This window comes from Nelumbo nucifera, chromosome 4 (assembly GCF_055504915.1).
Source record: "Nelumbo nucifera cultivar China Antique chromosome 4, China Antique-T2T, whole genome shotgun sequence".
NCBI classification, from domain to species: domain Eukaryota; kingdom Viridiplantae; phylum Streptophyta; class Magnoliopsida; order Proteales; family Nelumbonaceae; genus Nelumbo; species Nelumbo nucifera.
The window spans coordinates 16,600,584-16,623,088 of NC_142652.1; the positions used below are offsets into that span (position 1 = coordinate 16,600,584).

Here is a 22,505-nt window from a genome sequence, read left to right on the forward strand (position 1 = left end):
ATAATAATATTATTTATTTATATAAAAATAATATTATTCATTATTGAATTAATAATAAATATTTAATAATGTTACTAATTTAAACATTTTATAATCATTATTATTAAGTTTAGTAAGTAAATATTATGACAATATTATTATTTGTTTAAATAAAACATAATATTATTTATTATTTAAGTAATCATAAAAATTTAAGAATAATAATAATTAGGGTAAATCTCGTACACTACTACTGTTTATAAAATTGACACACGGTACCTTACTGTTTAGCTATTGACTATTGTCTTGCTATTCTTAAGTTTTCTAGTAGTTGGCTAAAACCTCCATTGTCGTTAATTTTTCATCACACTCTATTCACATGGGACATCACTTAGTGGTAATATATTTTAAAATTCTTAAAATACGTTTGTTGTTCACCGTCGCTGTTGGAATCAGCGATTTTCCAGCAGGGTGATTGGTAATCATTTTAAAATAATTTGTGTAAGAGGGTTATCTCAGTTGGGCTGGTTTTCCGACAAATTCTTAATATGCGAAGAGGTGAGGTGGAGAGGGAGAACGAAGAGAAGGGGTGGAGGAAGAAATCACCGTTGCAAATTGCAGGCTTGCAGCGGCAACGGTGATTTTATTGTCGAAAACACTGAACAAATCACTAAAAAAAGAGTTTTATGGGAGAGTTTCCGAAGAAAAGTTCACTAAGAAAAGTTTCCGAATCAGCGAGTCCGTCGAGTGAGATCGGGAGCTAACGGGATCATATGCTATGCTTTCCCAAAAAGAATCCAGATCTACATCTACTACTGCTCCACCAGATCTGTTCAGAACCGCTTAGATCTACTACAACGACAATTGAACTTCATTACTCACAAAGATGATTCAGTTACTGTTCCTATATCTTTTTGCCGAAGGCATTGCGGCATTTCTTCCTATGGTGAAGATCAAGCCGCTGAGAGAGCTGGTAATGAAGGGCTTCGCCATCGCTCTCTGCTGCTGATACTTATCACCCAAGTCCTTCAAACAATCTCCAACTTACCAACCATCTTTCCACGAAGGTGCCAATGCTGGAGGGGGTCGATGTAGACGACGGTGGCGGAGCTGAACCCGACTCCAACGATTCATACTGTTAATCGAAAAACGCCTCCACCCTTGCTCTGACTCTTTTTAAGGATTTACAGACCCTTTCTCCAACCGGCACCTCCACCCTTGCTCCGACCCTTTGTCTCTAAACCAAAAGGTAAGAAATTATAGAAAGCGACACCTCCACCTTTGCCCATCCTTCACCTCCGATCATCTCTCTTTTTTTCTCTTTCTCTCTCTCCACCTATCCCTCTATCTTCTTCTTCCCCTTATTGGTTTCTGTAATTAACTTGGAAACAAAGCACCACCACCAACATTGAACTTTCCCTCTATCTTCTTCTTCTTCCCCTTGTTGGTCTCTATAATTAGCTTGGAAGGGGTGACGCTAAAGCTTTGAGACAAGGTGAAGTCCAGGTGCTGCAAGAGGCTATTTATCTCATCTGTCTTCTCAGGGAACATGTCATGATGATCAGGTTTTGGAGAAAGATGGAGCTTTGGTGGTGTGTAGTAGCAACTAGCTGGAGCAGTACCTCGCCATCCCTGCTAATTCAACTACAAACGGTGGCACAATTTACAAGTATTGGAGAATTGCCAAGTTAGTCTTCAAAATCATTCTGACCTCCATCACCCTTCGAAAGATATTTGTGTTGGGTTGCCTGTTTTATTTCGTTGAGTTCTTACAACGGAAGTCTAATATTTCCGACTTCCCTTGCAGTTATCTTTTGTGCCCACCGGTTATGTCCTTTAGTTGCAGCTATCTTCTGTTTTCCAGCCCTTGCAATTGAGTCTTAAGCCAGCAAGTGATTTCATCATATGCCCAGCCCGATATTACAATACTCTCCAGCGGTAGAATGAATCAACGGATTACTGGTTGTATGTAGTAATATGTCTGTGTTAACACAATTTGTCGAATTTCACTTGAATAATTGAGTATTTTGTTGCTCGTTTTGTTAGGTGTGTGTAACAGTTGGCAGAATTCAAGTAGAAGGTTGGAGAAGAAACAGAGAATGATGTCTCAAAGAAGAGGTTATGGTGTCAGAATCCGATATAGTAGCTATGATACAAAATAAGATCCCTGCGGTTGCTGTTGTCGGAGGTTCCGAGGCAACCGAACCAAACCAAGAAAGTTATAACACCAGCAACACCAACAATGCAAGATTCATGGGTTTTATTTTGAAATTTTGATAAATAGTGAAGGGTAAATTTGACATTTCACTTCCTTCCGTTACCACTTGCTACAATAACAATTGTAAAAAAACTTAAGGGTACTGCAATATAATAACTAAACATTAAGGGTACTGCATGCCAATTTCAATAGGGGTAGTTTAAGAGGTTCACCCTAATAATTATTAGTAAATAATATTTTTTAATATTATTAAATAATATTTGATATTCTTATTGTTGCATGATTTGGTGCTCCCTATTGGCAGACAATCCGGACGTCGGATTGAGTAGGTTGCTTGGTCGAGCTGCAAGAAGAGAGAGATCCGAGTGTTCGGGTTGCTTTACCTGTGGTGGGCACTCCGATGCTTAAGTTAATGATGAGTTGTGAGAATTGAAAAGCTTGAGAGCAAGAGAGCTATTAGTGCTGAGTTCTGTGTACATTTTTTGAGGAAGGGGGTGCCTTTATATAGGCTAATAGTCATGAGCTCCATGAAATGCACCTGGGATCTTTGGCCCGTCTGGTTTGAAAGTGGTTTCATGCCTAGAGATGGGCTTTGCATATGTGGGCAGTGCCTATCCGATCGCGCTCAAAATGGGCGGGGCGGTAGTTAGCTCCGTCTATGTGGTGTTGTGATCTTGGGGAAGTCGGAGGTCGCTCGTCATGTCACATAGACCGCTAACTAAATCTTTACTAGGTCGGCGGAGGCAGGTCGCCTCTTATGCAGACCTGACATCGGCCGACCTATCTGTAGTCCGACCTGCCGAGGTAGGGCTAAGGATCGGTGTCACCTCTTACACTGATCTAACATCGGCCGATGTATCTATATTCCAACCTGCCGAAGTGGAGCCGAGGAGTTCACAACAGATGCGATGTGTTTGTCGTGCTCCCAAAGTCTTACACTGACAGTTTTGTGGAGCCATATGCCATGATGCCATTGGAAGGTCAAATAACCCCTCATCACTTATTAGTAGTAGATGACGGTAATGATGCCATTAACATCATTTCATCACTTCTAAAATGCATATGACACAGTTTTGTGAGCGTTGTGAGAATAGTGTTAGGGCGAAATTCGATCTCCTTTCATATATATATTAGCGGAGGGGGCCCTGTATTGCAGGGGCTCGCTCATAAACTATCAGGCTCGAGCTCGATTGGAATTAGAGACTTGAGCTCAAGTTCGGTTCAAGTCAAAAGCTCGGAAGTTCGAGCTTGGCTACTTTTGATTGCAGGTCTTTCAAGCAGTCGAGGTGCTGAGCTGATGTCTGATATAAAGAATTAAGGTTAATAAAAAATGCTAATAAAGATAATAACATTAACACCCCATTTTTTTTGGTAAATTCTTTATTGGGGTAAATGTATTTATCGTAAGTATTTTTTAAGAAAGATTTATCAGTGCATTTATCCATGTTCTTTTATTTCCTGTATAAGTAAGGTAATAATCATTTGGCCATAAAAATCCATTATTAAAAGGGATATTTTTGTTCTATTTAAATAATGACACTTTTTTCCCCCAAAGTGGAAAAGTTATTTACCCACCTAGGAGATGGGTATACCCGAGAAAATAAACTTTCCTTAGCCCCTAGTGGCGGAGCCAGGAAATTTCTCTTAGAGGGGCTAAGTTAAACAAGAAAATAAGATGAGTAGAAGGGGTAGGGTGTATAGGAAAATGGGGTGAAAAGGTTTGGGTCTATTATATATATATATATATACAAAACATTTTAATTTTGGGAGTTGGAGGAGCATTAGAGAGTGATCCTACATTTTAGGTCAAGGACCCCGTCAATATACTTGGCTCTGCCCTTGTTTGGCCCCTACATAAATCTGAAAAAAGAACATGGGTTTCTTGGTGAATGGGAGTCAAAATCCCATTGACCAACTTCCCCCCTCTCAAAATCCAGAAAAAAAAAACAAAAAAAAAACACCCCCTAATAGGTATAAAGAAAATAATAGTTGTTTCTGCTTGGTTTGACAACAAAGGGATGGTGATTGGTGATGACTGGATGAACTTTGAATTTGTGGCAACCTCCTATCAATTTAATTAGTATTAGATGGGAATCGGCAAAGTTGAAATTTGATATAAAGTCCCTATCTGTTTTTTGGTAAGTTATTTATTCATATAAATGTACTTACCTAGATAAGTGTTTATTGGAAAATATTTATCTAGATAAATGTATTTATCTATGTTCTTTTATTTTTCAGGTAAATAAGATAATATTAAAAGTAACAATTTTATCACATCCAAGTATTGCCAACTTTTCCCCAGGTGGAAAAATTTTTACCCATCTGGTTTGGCCATGTATCCACTTTTCATTGGGACATGGATTATGGTGCATCAACACATCTTCAATAAATTTATCAGAAAAATCATTTATACTACTTTTTTGGCATTGATAAAATATAAAGTCAATCATATATAATTAATTTTCTTCATTTTTATTCTTTCCCGTGTTTTTAAACATAAAATAAAATGAGTACAATCAGTCGTGGGATTCCCCCACGTTTCCAAAACACAATTCTTATACCCAGAATACTATTACCAAATAATTCTGAGCTTGCCTTATTTTTTTATTATTTTTTTTATACAATTATATCGGACTCTACCGCCACAAGGTTGCTTAATCCCATGTCAATTTGCTCAAACTCTTCTGCCTCAAAAATGTTCATCTTGATTTTGGGGTTCATATGATCTCTAATTACATATGAAAATGCCAACTAATCTTTGGGGTTAAATCTTAAATGCTTCTAAGTCACTGAACAAAGGCATGAGAAGAGAATATTGTTGCCAACTCCATGCCTCCTCAGTATCAGTGCACTGTTTGATACATCTACACTACAAAAAAATGATCAATTAAAAATGCTTTGGTGACTCATGGGGATCTTGTGTAAAACATCTCTCAGGCCAAAAGTTGAATGATCGAGTCAAATTTATTAACAGTTGCTTATGGCTGCACTAATTAACCATTTTATCCCTTTTCTTTATTAACTACCCCCTTTGAGCCAACTGTATTTTCAGTTTATGATTTGTAATTGTGGCAAGGAAGAGCTTGGGTGGAAAATCTTATCCATCTCCAACTTCCCAATTCAAGGGTTCGTATTGCAGCCCACAAAAATGGTTAATTAGGCACAAGACACTACATCTGTACATTGGAAACATCTATTATCTCTTTCTTATCTCTTATAATTGATAGGGGAAGAGGGGTTTCGATTATGATATCAGAAAAACTTGCTGCCAATGAATTGGTATCATAAAAGAGGTGATCAATCAATATGATTGATATTCATCAAATTCACGGGGGTGGCTTTTGATCGGTCAAATCTCTTCTGGTACTAATGTCTTTTCAGTATTATAGATTTCTAGATGTGAGGCTAGCTGTAGTGTCTTGTGGGTAACATATCCATACACTCAATTCAAGTATTATTCACCTGCTGGTCACTAATGTCATATCACTGACCATGGGATGCAATTCGAGTTGGCTCCAATTAATATTTTGCACTGCTTCGGGTTCAAACATTTGGGCTGGGAACGTTCAGATTTTGACAAAAAAAGAAAAAAAAAAAACACAGTACGTTACATCCCTATAATTAGGAACGGGTTTAAATTCCATCCGCTCCATGGCCAGGTTGGAGAAGAGTCATCCAGAGCGGACCAAACGTGGAGTAAATTGGGCCATAGCTTTTTTATATGTAGAACCCATTCTCTTTGTTGTCATGTGGGTTCATCGTCCTGTTCAGTTTTAGCAGTATTATTATTTCCCTCCCCCATTTCACTCGTATAGTGACTTAGTCACTACCGCGCGCCTAGCTATAATAATTATGCAGAGCCATGCATTCGATTCGATGGTCAAATAAAGATAGAGAGAAGAGGACCAATCACCCCATGTACGTGGTTTGTTTGTTGCCAACCTAAGAAAGACTCGTCGTTTGTCCGCCCACAAATTCCCCAATTTCTTCTTACCGTCAAAAAACATCCAATTAGATACAAACAACAACCTAAAATTAGATACAAAAAATCATGGTTTTTGAATTGCTGTTGATTTAGATGATTGGACCGTTTGGCCCAGGAACCATTTAGGCAATCAGTTCTGTTTTACCCCAAACTCGATTCCTAGTCAAAAACCATTGAATCAGTCAACGGTCCATTGATCTAGGTGATCGATTTGTCGATCCGTTTAAAACTTTTGGCCATTTTTATTTTTTAATTTTTTGTCAGAATAGGCCATCCGTTCGAACCGAATAGTTGAATCATCGACCTAGAAACTGGTGGCCAAAATTGTTCCGTTTCTAGGTCGTTTTTTAAAACCATGCAAAAAAGGAATCCTTAGGATGCAAAGTAGGGTTGTTCATAACAAGACCCAAATTGACCAACCTGGTCCGATCCAACCCAAGTTGGCCGGTTTTTCTTCAGCACCGGTCGGTTTTGGGTTACAGAGAAACATAAACCGATGGTTCGGTTTGGTTTCGGTTTTTGTGTGTGAAAACCGAAACCGAACTGACTTAGATATATTATATATATCTGATATATTTCAGTTTTAATATATATATATATATATATATCAATTTTAATATATATCTGATATATATATTTCAGATATATATTTGTGGAAATATATATATATATATATATATATATTTATTTTAGCTTTATTTGGGAAATATACATATTATATATAAAATTTCAGCTTTAATCCATCAAATCATTTTTAATTTCCAGGCATCTAGCCTTCGCTTCTTAGACTTGAATCTTTACCATTCACACCGGGAGAATCATTCACAAAACCGACCCAAACCGATTCAAATCGATCAGGTCGGTTTTACTTAGTATTGGGTCGGTTTTGGTTTCATTTCTAGGTAAATCGACCAGGTCGGGTCGGTTGGAAAAACGCCAATAAACTGACCCAACCTGATCCGTGAACAGCCCTAATGCAAAGCATACTCTCAAAACCAGTATTTTGGAATCATTATTGATTTAGATGGTTGGACCGTTTAGCACGGAAACTGTTCAATTCCGTTTCACAGTTAATTCATTTGTTGGCCAAAAACCATTAACTTGGTTAGCAACCTACTGATCTGGGCGATCAAATCATCAACTCATTCAACAGTTTTTAATCATATTTTTATTTTTTCAATTTATTTTAGATTGAAACAAACCATTCATTTGAACCAGGTGGTTGAAACGGTTTCAGTTCTGAGTCAGTTTTTAAAACATTACTCAAAAAGGTTTAAGATAAAGCCTCAAGTCAGAACTATAAAGCAAATAATTTATTAGAATTAAAGATCACTTCATTGTTTATGGTAAGACCCGCACGCTTTAAGGTTTTTTTGTCTCTCAGTCTCTAAATAATTTGTTACTTTTTTTTTTTCACCTACCACTTGGGGTTCAACCATCCATGAATGTCTATCCTAAGTTGATATAATAATTGTCCTGTTAGTATAAGCTTTCACCTGATATCAACCTAACTTTTGGTGGATTGGTTTAAGTGAAACACTGATGTTTCTTTAGATCAAAATCGTGTTTGCTGAAACGTTGCCACAATGTTTTATGTCAGGGTAACATTGCAAATGTTATAAATACTATTTAAGCTAACAATAAGGCCCTGTTCACTTTTGGTAAGTTATTAATCAGGGTAAATGTAATTATTTGGGTAAATTTTTTGTAAAAAATATTTATCCTAGTAAATGCATTTATTCATGTTCTTTTATTTTCTAGGTAAATAAGGCAATGACCATTTTAGTAATAAAAATCCATTGTTAAAAGAGGCATTTTTGTCCCATTCAAGTGTTGGCAACTTATCTCCCAAGTGGGAAAGTTATTTACCCAGCTAGGAAATGTGTATCATTTACCCAAAAAAATAAACTTTTCCTGAACCCCACATAAATCTGAAAAAAAGCTTGGGATTCTTGATCAATAGGAACAAAAATCCCATTAACCAACTTTTACCCTTCTCAAAAATCCCAAAAAAGAAAACTCCAAGCGTTTCTTTTTTACCCCAAATTTTATTCCAATGAAGGAGCGGTCACCTAAATATTTTATTAACCATTAATCCATTATTAAACGGAAAATTAAAACCCTGTTTGATTCGTGGCACTACAAGAAAATGGGAAAGGCGGCAGTTTAGAGCCAAGCGGTCTTCAAGACTGTCGCTACAGAGAGAAGTAAGGTGGCATTCTCAAAGGAGACACCGCCTACAAGAGGAAAATGAAAGTTGAGCGGTGGTCCTTAACACTTGGCACGATGGTTTATTTTTGAACTGGACTTGAACCGGGATAAAACCCATTTTATTCTAACCGACAAATTGACAAAACCCAACCCGCCAAAACCTCTGCAAATGCTTCAAAGTTCCCGCTTCATTCTCTCCTTCTTGTATTCGATAAAATGATGCTAGAGAAACATTTGACTGAAGAAGGTGCGAAAATATCATTGTTTGATCGAGAGAAAAAGGGAAAGGTAGATATCGTTGTTCGACGAAGAGAAAAAGGGAAAGGTAACTCCATTCCGTCATTGTCTGATTGAGGATGCGAAGAGATCAATTGGCTAGAGCTTTATTTTAGTGTTGTACGATGTAGAAGAGCTCCATACCGGCTTTGATCGCTTGAGAAGGCTATGCGTGAATTGATTGACTGAGAGAGAGGGAAAAATTTGTTTTCATAAGCTCTATATTAGCATCTATTCTTAAATTTGTTTGACCAAGAGAAGGTAATCATCTAACCCTCCCTCTTGATAGGTTTTCCTTATCTAATGCTTGTATCTGGGGATAGTGGGTAATAGGATTTTCTCCCAATCCAATGTGAGAAGAGTGAAATCGGGTTTTGGAAATGAGGTTGAAAGGGTGAAAGGGACTTTGGATGGTAGGCGGAAGGGTTTTCTCCCAATTCTAGAGTGCTTCTTAATTCCTAAACGTCTTATTGAGTTGCTACAAAACCCTAGAGGCCTAAACTAGAAACTCCTATCTGAAAGTTTTATTGAATTGAAAACTTTGATGTCAAATTGTCCCTCGTCAGGTCCCCCAAGCTTGTAACACCTATGCTAGAAATATGGTTATAGAATTTGTTGAAAGTAGCTGTAAAAACATGGTTGTAGAAACTACAATGATGAAACTTAAGGAATAGATAAGATCTTCTTGGGTTAATGCATTCGGTAAATCTTCTACAATGAAGTACTCATTTATTGTTTTTGTATTCTTGTAGATATCTTACCTGTGATTGCCTCACCAATAGGCCCATCATACTCCATGTTGTATTTGATTCCTAAATCCAGTGATAAAGAGAAAGAATTATAAATGTTATAAGAAACCTTATAAATGTTTGACATACTAGCAAAGCTAAAGTGTTGTAATGTCAGCCCACATCCTTTTTAAACAAAACTTCTACTTATTGGAACAATATAGGTGATTTGCATATATCAGTCGAAACACCTATTACTTGTTTTTTCAAGAAAATTTTAAGTGGATAAAAAAATCCATTTCTATTTTGTACAAGACTTTTTCTTGATATCAAAAACTTTATGATGCAGGCAGATAAACTTATTAAAATTTTCATGTATTGTTGTTAGTAGGTTATTGCCTTGTTTTTAGTGAGCTTTGGCCTAATTGTTTACCTTGTCCAATTGTGGTTTGGATGCGTTTATTTATTTTTTCTTTATTTGATAAATAATAGGAACTATTGTATTAAATTCATACTACCCAAAAAGTTAGACAGTGGGAAATAAAGAACTGTATAGATCCTTGACTATATCAATATTATAAACAAAGATCCTTACACTATTTGAGCTTGACAGATCCTTAGGGATGAGACCAAATCATCATTTTTTTAATTGGTTATTGTCCTATAAAATAATTCTCCCTTTCTCCAAATTTACTGACCTATATTTAAAGTAATGGTTTCTATTAGGTTTTTTTAGGGGGTGGGGTTGGGGGGTTCTGTTCTATAACACCAAGGGTGTTTTTGTCTGTCATGCTTTGAGGGGGTGGGGTGGGGAAAGGAAGGCAAAGGTAGGGAAACCTATACAATGAAAAGTGTAAGGAATGTAAAAAGGTAGGTAGGTTTCCTGATTTTCTTTCAAAGCAAAAACATTCTTAAGTTAGATGGGTAAGATAGAAATAAAAAAGTTAGTAAACTGTTAATTATGTAGGATATAAGAGATATTTCCAGTTCCTCCATTTATAAATGTTCCAGTGGTTAAATTTTTCTGGGTTTAGGGGACTGCAGTCTAAGTACACTTTATCCCCTCTCCTTTATTATTATTGGTTTCTACCTTACCTGACTCTTCAAGCCATGTAGCTGAAACCAGAAATTATCTTATCCCTTCAAAAGTGGATCATACTGATTATGAATATGGAAATTCTAGGTCTTTTGTTTTGTCAAAATTCATTGCCCATGCACCTAATAAACAAGATATTACCATGTCACCTAGCCATGTGCTTAGGTGACTTGACAACAAAGGTACATAGTATAAATCATTAGATTAGAGTTCTTTAAAGTCCTAAGAGATTTAGTAAGAGATCTACAAAGGTGTGGTGGGTCTTTCTTCATGACAACTAATTACATATAAATTATAACATCTCCAATCGGTACTCATGCTTATTATTTTTCTGAAAATTGATCCTTCATGATATCAAGTTGTACTTATTTGATACCCATTTTCCATCCTGCTATTTCAGAGTGCAAATGGACATTACGAAAATTTGTTTTTTTCTAATATCACAAAGAAATGATAACTGTGAAGTTAGAATATTGAGAGGATGGTGTTTAATGACAAGTGATTCTTTCTGGTTTTCTGATGACTAGTCAGTCTTGGGCTGTTATTTATGTATCCTGACTTCAATTTTTGTCAAATATCTTGGTTAATAAAATACCATTTCATGGTTCATGGTAAACAATTATTGGTTTAGCATTAAGATATGTATAGCTACTTGGAAGAAGACTGTTGCAATATCAAAAAAAGGAAGATGGTTGCAATCTGAATATAGACTAGAGTTTGGATTTTGGAGAAAAAATATTTATGATTAGCAACCAATGTAGTTATTATTAGATCCATAATCCGAAGCAGGAAATTGAAGACTAAGATATTACTATATTTTACTCACTTTTATTCCATATTTATGTCTTTTTGGAGTTCTGAATACATATGCAACATACCACAAATCTATAAAGAATTTACATTGGATAATGGATTAAAACTCAAATTTTCAGGTTGTAACAGGAAAACTTATATCTTCCTTTTAATTGTTAGTCTAAAGGCTTTGTTGTTTCATGTTTCTTTTGCCCATGATTTATCTACACCATTGTTGGAGTATTCATGTTCCTTGAAAAGCTTTTCTGAATTATTAAGTGTGAAAATTCACCATTTTCAGCAAGAATTATGTGTATTAGTTAAAATGGTAGCACATGATGCATATTGCAGAAAATTATTAGAAATAATGTAATAAATTGTTAAGTTGTCAAAAACTGGGATTTATGTAAAATGTCTAATAATTTTGAATCAAGGTAGAATTGTTTTTGCGTGATGTATTTTAGCTGCATTAAAAAAATAATGACCTATATTACTTGTCTAAGATTTATTATTTTATGGTATAATAAAACACAACTGTGCAATGTCTTTGTGGGATGCACCTGGGTGGGGGTTAGAATTTATATAGAACATTTTATTGAGGAAAATGAGAGTAGTCAACACAATGCTATGTCTTTGTACCCTGGTACCTTAGTTCTCTTGAAATATATTAATTTGCTATTGCTTATTAAAAAGAAAACAAATTAATATGGTACAACCATTGAAGTCAAGGTGATGCTTGATTTTCATCTGTCCATCTTGAGGAAGTTTAGCAAGCTCCCGTATGTCTATACTTGTATAATGACCTAGTCAATATAGTTGTGCTTATTGTAGTTTTGTTATTAGTAGCTTCTCTTTTGAACTACCTTTTAAATGTTCTTTTTCTCTAACCATATGCAAATCATATGAGAAGGCGAAAAGGAAATCCTATAAATTACCTTAAAACAATTTCAAATAATCCTTAGAAGTGCAAAATGATACTCTATTCTGGTTGTTATTTTTTGGCTTCTTAACGCTTGCTTCAATCTCTGCTTTATAGTTTGGTGAATTTGGAAAGCTCAATAAGGTGGTATAATTCCCAGCGGTCCTTGATCCGACTCCATATATGAGTATGACAAATGACAAATCTCTTGTATACAACTATACATGCTTTATGCAGTGGTGGTTCACTTGGATGTTATGAATGTTGCATTCACTGGTCATTATGTGTGCTACATTAAGAATTTTTGGGGGAAGTGGTTCAAGATTGATGACAGCACGGTATGTTCCCTATTTACCGTTAAACTATATCCTTACAACATGTTTTGCATTCAAGCAGCTTGTATGGATTCCCATTTTCTAACAAATTAATGATGTTCTCTTTGACTGTTGCCACAACAAGTCATTATAGTCGGTATATTTTCTACTACATTAATCTATGAGAAGGGAACAAAAAAAAATAAAATAGCTATTATAAATTATGTTTTTGGAAAGAACAATTTATCATATTTTGAAGGGCATCATCAAGGAAAGAATAGTTTATCATATGGCTAAAATACATGCAATGTTGGGGGATGAAGAAGGATTTGCTCCCAATGTACAGAATAATAGGGAATGTGGGATGCTGAAATCTATTCTTTATTCTTTGATTAGACATCTTGCCTTTAGCGTATAAAAATTACCTCAAAGTGGATTATGCAGATCAAAAAAGGGATGGATCAAAACAGGCATCTTTGCGGCTTCTCACCAAAGATGGGAAATATGATCTGAACTTTAAAAAGCAACCAAATGATGGAGCTCATATACACATAGTTCAGAGCCTTTATGAACTATATAAAGAGTTTGTTAGAGACATACCCATTGTGTCCATAGAAGATCCCTTTAACCAAGATGATTGGAGCTCATGGACTTCATTAAAGTCTTTAGTTAATATCCAAGTTGTAGGAGATTACTTTTTGGTTACTAATGCAAACAGAACTGCTGAAGCAATTATTCTCGAGGGCTTGCAATGCTTTGTTACTGAAGGCAAGTATCCATAGCTTCAAAGACTTGATCTAATGATCCATTCTTTTAATTTCCATTTTTTCAACTTCTTGTTGTATAAGTACTTTCTTCCCTTGCTCTGCAGTTTGAAGGATAAGTTAACTTTTTATGCATGTTAAAAGTTTGATGGTGCCTTAGATCTTGTATTTGGATTGGAAGGGGGGGGGGATAATTTTTGCAATGAATGATTACAATTTTTTTTTTTTGAAACCGTAAGGCAATTAGGCTGCCTACTCAAGAAATATTGCTAATGTGGATAAGAAGAAATAAAATTGTCCCTTCAACCTAAAACAAGGACTAGCCTATCTTAGTCAATGCCCAATCACTCTTTAGATTAATCAAGTAATTCACCTTTGGACCACCATAAAGTGCCCCACAATGGTGGATAAGGATCCACTTCAACCTGCTATAAGAAAGATGTGGTAATTATTATGGGAATTTTGATATGTGGATAAGGATCCAATCATCCAAACATAATTTCAATGATGGTTGGTTGAATAAGAATGTATGGTCAACCAAACAACAAAATCGAACTATTTTTTTATGGTTGTAGTATAGGACAACCCTGACATGTCTGGTATAGGTAGGAGTGCAACTTGGGCGGGCTTGAGTTGGGCTTTTGTCAAAACTTGAATGGGCTCAGTCCGAAGGCAGGAACCTGAAATAGTATAAAATGCTAACTCAGGCCAACCCAAGTTGCACACCTAGGAATAGGAGTATTTAGGGACAACTATGGAGCTGTAACGGCCATCTCTGTGAACCAACAAGAGTTGGGATTCAACAAGGGCTTAATTAGCTATAATCCTACAATGTCAGTTATAATTAGTTTAACTAATTATATAATTACTTATTATTTAATTAATCTTTCTAACTATATAATCATTTTCTAAGTTAGCTAAATTTGTTAAGTTAATTAATGTAATTAATAATTTCCTATTTTAATTAACAAAATTATGTTAGCTAATAACTAATTAGTTAATTTTAGTTAATTAATGTAATTCAATTAAGGTAATGATTTTAAGTCAATGAAATAAATTGAATTAAAAGTTATTTATTTTTGAAGTTAAGTAATTGAAGAATTATGTAATTAATGACTTAATTATGTCATCATTAATTAATTAAGTAACTATGTAGTTTAATACGTTAAAAATAGTGAAAAGGGCACTTGTAAAGGTGAATGGGTTGACCCTCATATTTGTCTTTAAACATGTAAATATTAAGTAGCTGAAATGGAAATAATGTATAGAACTGGAAGTGGAAGCTATTAATTAGTTGGATTGGCCCTTGTTAGTTGCTAAACGGGTTGAACCCGAAATATTCATCTCCTTCACTTGTATATTTAAAAGGAGTGCATCTAGCAGACTTTTTATTTATTTATTTTACCTAAGTAAAAATGTGATACAAATCCTATTCTATTAGAGAAAGGTCTAATGTGATTGATGATCAAACATAAGCTAGTGACTCGGAATCGAATGTTTAAATTGGTAACTAAAAATTTATATTTTCTTGATCCATCTTCTTGTTATAGTGTTTGTCAAATTTAATCATCAATACAAATAGTGATGTGTAGGGCTCAAAATGTCTGTCCCATGGAGAGAGGTAGTTTTTATAATGAGAATTTGAAAATTTATTTAAATTCATAATAAGATTTATAATTAATTATTAAAATTTTATGCTAATTTTATTGTATTATCTTTTTTCTCTTAGTAGTATTTTAGATATTTTTTATTCATCTTATTTTAAGAAATATTCTCAAAAAAAGTTTTAACTTAAACATTAATTTTTTAATACATTGATGAAAAATTAAATGCACATATTTGATAGGTGAAGAGAGATAGAAATAGAAATAGATAGAAAGATAAAAGGGAAGGGAAAGAAGCGTTAATATTAGATTGTTTATTGGGCATTTGAGATAGATGAGGAGATGTTTTAGGTGTGAAGATGGTTTAGGAGAAATTTTAGGAGGGGGAATGATTTAGATAATTGAGAGAGAGAGAGAGAGAGAGAGAGAGAGAGAGAGATTTTAGGAAAATAGGGATGCTAAGGGAGTTTGGATCACCTGCCAACAAAATAAGTTCCAACACCCTACCAACAACATCTAACACCGCACATCTCAGACATGATGGGTCCCACTTTTGTGGTGGGCCCCAATTTTATAGAAAGATGTGTGGTGTCTAATAAAGTTGGTAGGGTGTTGAAACTTGTTTTGTTGGGAAGTGATCCCAACTTGTGCTAAGGTATCAAGTTGAGAGTGTTACAAATGGTATTTTGAGAGAGAAGCAACTAAGTATATGTTTGGCATCGATGCTGCAAATACAACACCGTTTTCTTTGCTGATGTGTGGGTTGGAAGCATCATTTTCTGAGAAAACGGTGTCTTTTTTGTTTGGAAATATTGCTGCCAGGTAGTATACGTTTCCTGGAGCAAAAACAACATTTTTTGTTTAGTACCAATGCTCCAGGAAACGTTTTCAGCACTGGTACCTATTATTCAGTGCCACGTCATGTACTTGTCACTGCCACCTCATGTCCCTACTGGTAGCAATGAGCTACAGCTCTAGGAAACGCTAAATTTCTTGGAGTACCATGTTTTTCGATGTAACACTGATATATCGCCATTTTCTGGAGCAACGGCATCGATGCCAAACAAACACTAAGGCAAAGTTTCGGCTGGGGAAGGAGTCATAAAAACATGTCCAATTTTGTTTTAATATATATACTAATACATCTTACCATGAGTGTAGGGTTAAAAAAACATTGTTCTCAATATTCTTTATTTATTTGACCAAAAACATATGAAGGGGACTAAATGGGTTGACGTGTCATGCCCAAGAACGTTAGTAACACCTAACTGTTGCCTGCCCTCAAAACAGGCAAAGTTGGAGTGGGCCAAAGCGGCTTCTGATTAGGGCTGTTCACGACAAGACCCAAATTGATCAGATCGACCAACCCGGTCCGATTCAACCTGAGTTGGCCGAATTTTTTTTTTCAGCACTAGTTGGTTTCAGGTTACAAAAAAATATAAACCGATGGTTTGGTTTGATTTCGGTTTTCATATGTGAAAATTGAAACCGAACTGACCCAAACCGACTTAGATATATATATATATATTTATTTCAGCTTTATTTTGGAAATATATATATATATATATATATTATATAAAATTTTAGCTTTAATCCATCAAATCATTTTTAATTTCTAGGCATCCAGCCTTCGCTTCTTAGACTTGAATCCTTTACCGTTCACATCGAGAGAATCATTCACAAAACCGACCCAAACCGACTCAAACTGATCAGGTCGGTTTGTACTGGGTCGGTTTCGGTTTCATTTCTTGGTAAATCGACCAGGTCGGGTCGGTTGGAAAAACGCCAATAAACCGACCCAACCCATCTCTGCGTTTGGCAATGTTGTCGGAGATGGGTGGAGACAGAGGTGGCGGCAGCGGCAGGTAGAGGAAGGATCACTAGCGCTGCCGCTGCCAATTGCTAGAGGCAAAGGAAGAGGTGGGTGGAGGCGGAGGCGGTGGTGAGCGGTAACGGACAGTGGTGGCGGGTGGTGACCGGCGGCGGCGAATGGCGGCTCTGGTGAACAAATGGCAAGAAGAACAAGATGAACAGTGTTTTTGCCCTTTATTGATATTATTTTTAAAAAGTTAACCTATTTTTGAATTTTTTTTAAATATATTACTTTTATTGATATTAAACCCCAAAAGTTGCCCTTATATGCTAGAAACCAAGAATTTTTAAGGTATATGGAGTGCTTCAAAGAATGTTTTTTGAGTAAATGCTATTGCATTAGTATGCCGTTTTCTTAGAATATATATGTTGCTAGTAGGGGTGAGAAAAAACCGAAAAACCGAATCGACTAAAATCGAACTGAAAAATTGGTTAATCGAACCGGTCAATTTGGTTTTGATTTGATGTTTTTAAAAAATCAAAGGTATCGGTTCAGTTTTGGTTAACCAATATAAAAAAACCAAACCGACTGGTATAGATATATTTCTATATATTTTATATATATTTATGTATATTATATATTATATATTTTTATCTATTATAAATTAATAAATATGCATTATATATAAATATATATATATTTATAATATATTATATATTATTTAAAATATAATATTTTATATATATTTATATATGCTTTTATAATATTATATTATAAAAACTAAAAAATTGAAAAACTGACAGTTAACCAAACCGGTCAACCGGTTAACCGACTGGTTTCAGTTCACTTCTGGTTACTGGTTTTCCAAAAACCAGTTTACCGGTTCGGTTCCAAAAAATGCCCACCGAATTGTGAGCACCCCTAGTTGCTAGTAGTAGTAAAAAAAAAAAAAAGAATGTTTTTTAAAACCATACACCTTTCTCAATTTCCAAGATGTAGATGGTGTTTAGAAGCATAGGCGTGTGGACCGATTTTCCAGATAAAATGCCCATGCTTCCAAGACCCGTTTTTCGCAAAAAAATAAAAAAATGCTTCTACCACGAGGCAGTGAGCAACAATATGCTGTTTGGTAAGGTGATTTTCATCACCGTTTTTCATGTATGTACTGATAGGTAAGCACCACATAGAATACACATCAATCAATAAACACCAAATTTGGCGTTTCATGCATTGGTGGGGTCTCAGGCATGCCTGATTTTTCAATAAATGCCTGAACCAGACACTCATATATATGGGCGTTTGTTGAAATTCCTATGTGGATCCGATGTGGCACTGTTTTTCTGAAAAAATGGCCATGGTTCCAAACATCCCCGTAGTCTAAGAAAACATTTTTTTTTTCAAAAAACATATAACCAAACATCATGTGTGGTCTGAAAAAACGAATTTCAAACATAACACCGATATGGTACCTTTTTTTTAAGAAAATGGCATATGTTCCAAACGTTGGCTTAAACAAACATTTTTGGTTTTTAAGGTGTATATTATCCATAATCAAAAGATAGCTTCACACTAGAGACAAACATGAAGAAAGGAAAAAAAAATTCATTTAGGTTACGTTTGGTGTGAAGGAAAAGGTAGGGAAACCTATACAAGGTTTGTAAAGCTTTCCCTACCTTTCCCTACTTTTTTCCTTCAAACCAAACACAGCTTATTGATCACTAGAACTTGATATTATCTGATTGAATGCGTAAAAAGCTTTGGATAAAGATTAGGGATGAACTCGACAAACATAGAGGTGTAAACCGGGCCGTTCTACTTGTGGCCTGGCATGGCCCATATATATTATATATAACATATAATATGTATATATTATATACTATATATAATAATTATATAATATATTAATATATATATATATAATTTATTTTCAATTAAATTATATTATCTTATTTTATTATTGCATATATAAACAATTGTATTCATCAAAATTCATATAAAATAAAATTTTAAGATCTTTTTTAATTTTTTGTATATATATATTTAATTTATGTTAACATTTTCATTATTTTTTCAAGAAATTTAAAAAACATGGCTAGGCCCGTTTTACAGCTTGTCCTGACCCAAGGCTCGACCCATGGACCAGCCTGGCTTGTGGCTCGGCATAGGCCCGTGAGAGCTTGGGCCTGGGTCGTGCTGGGCCGACCCCCCAAAATATCCCAGGCTCGACTCAGCCCGCGGGTTGGCATGGCATGGTCCGCACTTTGCACGGGCTACATGCAGGCCATGCCATGCCGGCCCAACACGACCCAATTTACACCTCTAGACAAACACTACCTAAATCAGAGGCAAATCAAAAAGGAAATAGGGGGAAATATGTGATTTAATGCATAAAGTCGTAAAATGGTACTTGTGGCATAGAAATGCACCGGATATTTGGGGGACTCTAAATCTCTTACCCAGAAGAACTCTACCCATGCCTACTCATAAAACACTACTTCCATGCATTGGGAACATCTCCCCGTGCATAATAACATATAAAAGGATGAGATGTTCTCCATGTGTGACTGCGATGTTATGTGGGTAAGTGTGGATAGAGTTGTCGTGGGTAGAAAATCTAGACTCGTATTTGGGGCCCTTCAAATATAAATGTTGCGAGTTATAGGCCCGAATCCATCAACAGGTAGTGTAGCCCATGACTCAAGTCTTCGATACCTAATAACGTTATCGGCCATCACCATTCCCTACAAATAACCAGGTAGGCGTTTTCCAAATTTACCCAAAAAAAATCGATGATCTCATTCCCAAGTTAATGAATCAATATCATAAATCGGTACTCGATTTCAGGAATTTACAATGCAATACATTAAAATTTTATAATCCAAGCCTGCCCAAGTTTGCACCATCTTAGGCAAATCCTGATCTCCTGCCCATACAAACTTTGCCCACATCTACCCACATAACATTGCAACCACAAATGAATGGGGGAGTCTCTATCGAGGGGTTTTACTTGAAGGGTGACCACCCTTTACACGGAATGGAAGCAAAATTTCCCCAAAGCATGAAGTAATTAAAGTCAACTTCGTGCTTTTGGGGGTTTCATGCTTTTAAAAAGTATGAAAACCAAAGTAGGAAGTATGCTGATGTGGTGTCTTTTGTACTTTCGTAATTTCAAAAGTACAAATCCAAACAGGGCCTTAACTTCAATAGGATGAAAAACCCAAACAGGGCCTTAACTTCGACATGATGAAAAACCCAAAGGTTGATGGGTATGGTTTTGTCGGATTATCCGAATATCTATGAGTTATGGGTCAAATAGCCCAGCAGAAGCATAGAACTTCTTAGTTTTTTTGATAATTTCATTACTAATTTAGGTTTTAAAAACCGATTCGGAACTGGAATCGTTCTAGTCATAGTTTTCCAGATTGATGGTTTGATTGTCCGGTTCGAACAGACAGTCCATTCCAACAGAAAAATAAAAAAATAAGGAAATAATAAAAAACCGTTGAATGGATCAACAGTTCAACTACCTAGATCAATGGATTATTAACCAATTAAATGGTTTTTGATCAAAGAAAAGGTTTGGAGTAAAACGGTATCAATTGACTGAATAATTCCTGTGCCGAATGGTCCAATCGTCTGAATCAACGACAATTCAAAAACACTGTTGCTAACACAATAACACTAATAAAAATCTATGATATATCTATTGCACGGTATAGAAAAAAACGTGATTTTGAATGTAATGATAAAAAGTTAAATATACCATAATAAATGTGAAAATACTGAAATGTAAACCAAAGAAAAGAAAACAGACTTTTTAACATGAACTCTAAATGGGGAGGGGGGGAGTGTAGTATCATACTCAGCCTGGAGAAATGGGTCTATGGCTCTATGCATAAAGGAAACGAGGAATTAAACATTCACTTAACGCGAGAGAATGCCACATGAGTTCCGTCATGAGCCAGAGAATTTGCATTACAGCCCACGTTCACAAACTTTACCCTACATTCCTGGGCCAGAACTCAGAAGATGGAAATCCTTCACATCATTATGGAAAGGGAAAAATAAAGAACAAATTATTTGAAGACAAAAACAGCTTAAAACGTGCGTGTCTTGACATAGATTTAGCAATGCTCCAAAGGATAGACACGTTTTTAGGCTGTGTTTGGTTTGAAAGAAAAGTAGGAAAATTTGTACATACCTTGTTTAGATTTATTATAAACCTTTCCCTATCTTACCTTTTCTCTCCTTTTTCTTTTTTTTTTTCTTCCTACCTTTTCTTCCTAACCAAACCCAGCCTTAGAAAAATAGCTAGGGAAACCAACAACTAATGAGGACAAAACAGCGAGACAAAAGCCCATGCTTCATAATCAATCAAGTGGTCTTTAATTCTAAATATATTATAAGTACTAAACGTTATTTTTGCTTTATAGTTCAAGACTTAGACATTAAACAGTTCTAGTTCACTTGATCAAGCTAGCTAGCATAAGAGAGAATAAAGCTCCAATTTGATTTTATTATACGGTGGTCTGTATCGTACGATATACATGGCTCATATATTTTGGTTTTAGCTACCTGTCTCGTAATGGATTCGTCATCAACCCTTGTATAATGTAACTCCATGAAACTCAGGAAGGCTAACATTATTAACTTGGGTTAGACTACCAAAAACTTACAATCAACCAGCTGCATGGGTTTTAAAATCGGATTGAACTAGACGGTCAGATTAGAAAAACTGGGAACCGGTTTCTCCCAAACCCGTTTTTTCCTCCAAAACCATTGATTCTGGTCAGTAAACTGCTGAATCGGCCGATTAATTGTTCGAATGCTTTTGACCGTTTTTCAAATTTTCAATTTTTTTGTCAGAGCAGACCAGCTGTTCGGGTCAAACAGTCAAACCAATAACCGGACCCCTGACCGGTTCATTTTTAAAAACCATGATCAGCTGTTTCGTAAACAATAAGGTGGTATATATGAAACCAGATCTGCTCCTCACACAAGGCACTTCACACTGGCTTCACACGCACATCCTACCATGCATCGGAAACATCTCCCATGCTTATAAGTTATTATTTACAGGAAATGTTCCCAATGCATGGTGGATGTGACTGTGAGGGGAGCTCTTTGATTTGAGGTCAACTGGTCGAATCTCTTCAGATACTGTGTCTTTCTGGTATCATAAAATTAATAAAATTATTGGCGAGACCACTGTATTACATGAAAGTCCATGATTTTTTATTTTAGCCCTGCCCTATGATAATGTGGTAGCAAAAGTGAACTTACTCAAACCCCCTCCCCGGTGTATGGCCGGAGTCATAAAAAAAATTAATGTACAACTGAAATAATTATTCTTGTATTTTTATTTTATTTTAAAAATCGTCATGAGATAGTCCCTACACTGACATACTTTATAGTGGCAGCAGTGTCAACATTATACGAAATGTTTGGACCATTTAAATAATTCTAAACTCCAACTTATATGTCCCATCCCACCCTAAAGATAATTCACGGTCTCCAAGATAGCAATAGTGTGACATGGTTAGCTGTGATGGTCTCCAATGTCTTTCCAGGTTGGTGGGCTATTGTGAAATTGTAACTGCAAATGTTGAAGGGAAGAACTTGGGGAGTAAGCTTTACTCATCTTGACTTTGCCACTTCAAGTGCTCCGATACCATTAATGTGGTGGGGTTGGGGGGGGTGCAATTTCAAGAAGCTTGGATTAGGCTTTTGTCAAAATTGAATTGGAAACTTTGAATCGTATTGACAAACCCCACTACAATTGTATATTGCAAACATCTTCTGAATT

The 22,505-nt window shown here is 35.6% G+C and overlaps 3 long non-coding RNA genes across 4 annotated transcripts; 2 read left to right on the forward strand and 1 right to left on the reverse strand.

Annotated features, from left to right (window-relative positions):
• Positions 1-527: 527 nt before the first annotated feature.
• LOC148792040 (uncharacterized) lies at positions 528-1,329 on the reverse strand. Its single transcript, XR_016085301.1, has 2 exons — positions 1,190-1,329; positions 528-1,132 (listed from the first exon to the last, which is right to left on the reverse strand). It is a non-coding gene; the product is annotated as an uncharacterized LOC148792040 (long non-coding RNA).
• A 457-nt stretch (positions 1,330-1,786) lies between these two features.
• Positions 1,787-2,386, forward strand: LOC104598156 (uncharacterized). 2 transcript variants are annotated; one of them, XR_735318.2, is made up of 2 exons: positions 1,787-1,917; positions 2,026-2,386. It is a non-coding gene; the product is annotated as an uncharacterized LOC104598156 (long non-coding RNA). The 2 variants fall into 2 exon arrangements; XR_735317.2 differs by having other exon boundaries at positions 1,806-1,944.
• Positions 2,387-8,369: 5,983 nt separating this feature from the next.
• Positions 8,370-13,441, forward strand: LOC148792041 (uncharacterized). The gene is made up of 2 exons (XR_016085425.1): positions 8,370-8,930; positions 12,322-13,441. It is a non-coding gene; the product is annotated as an uncharacterized LOC148792041 (long non-coding RNA).
• Positions 13,442-22,505: the final 9,064 nt, after the last annotated feature.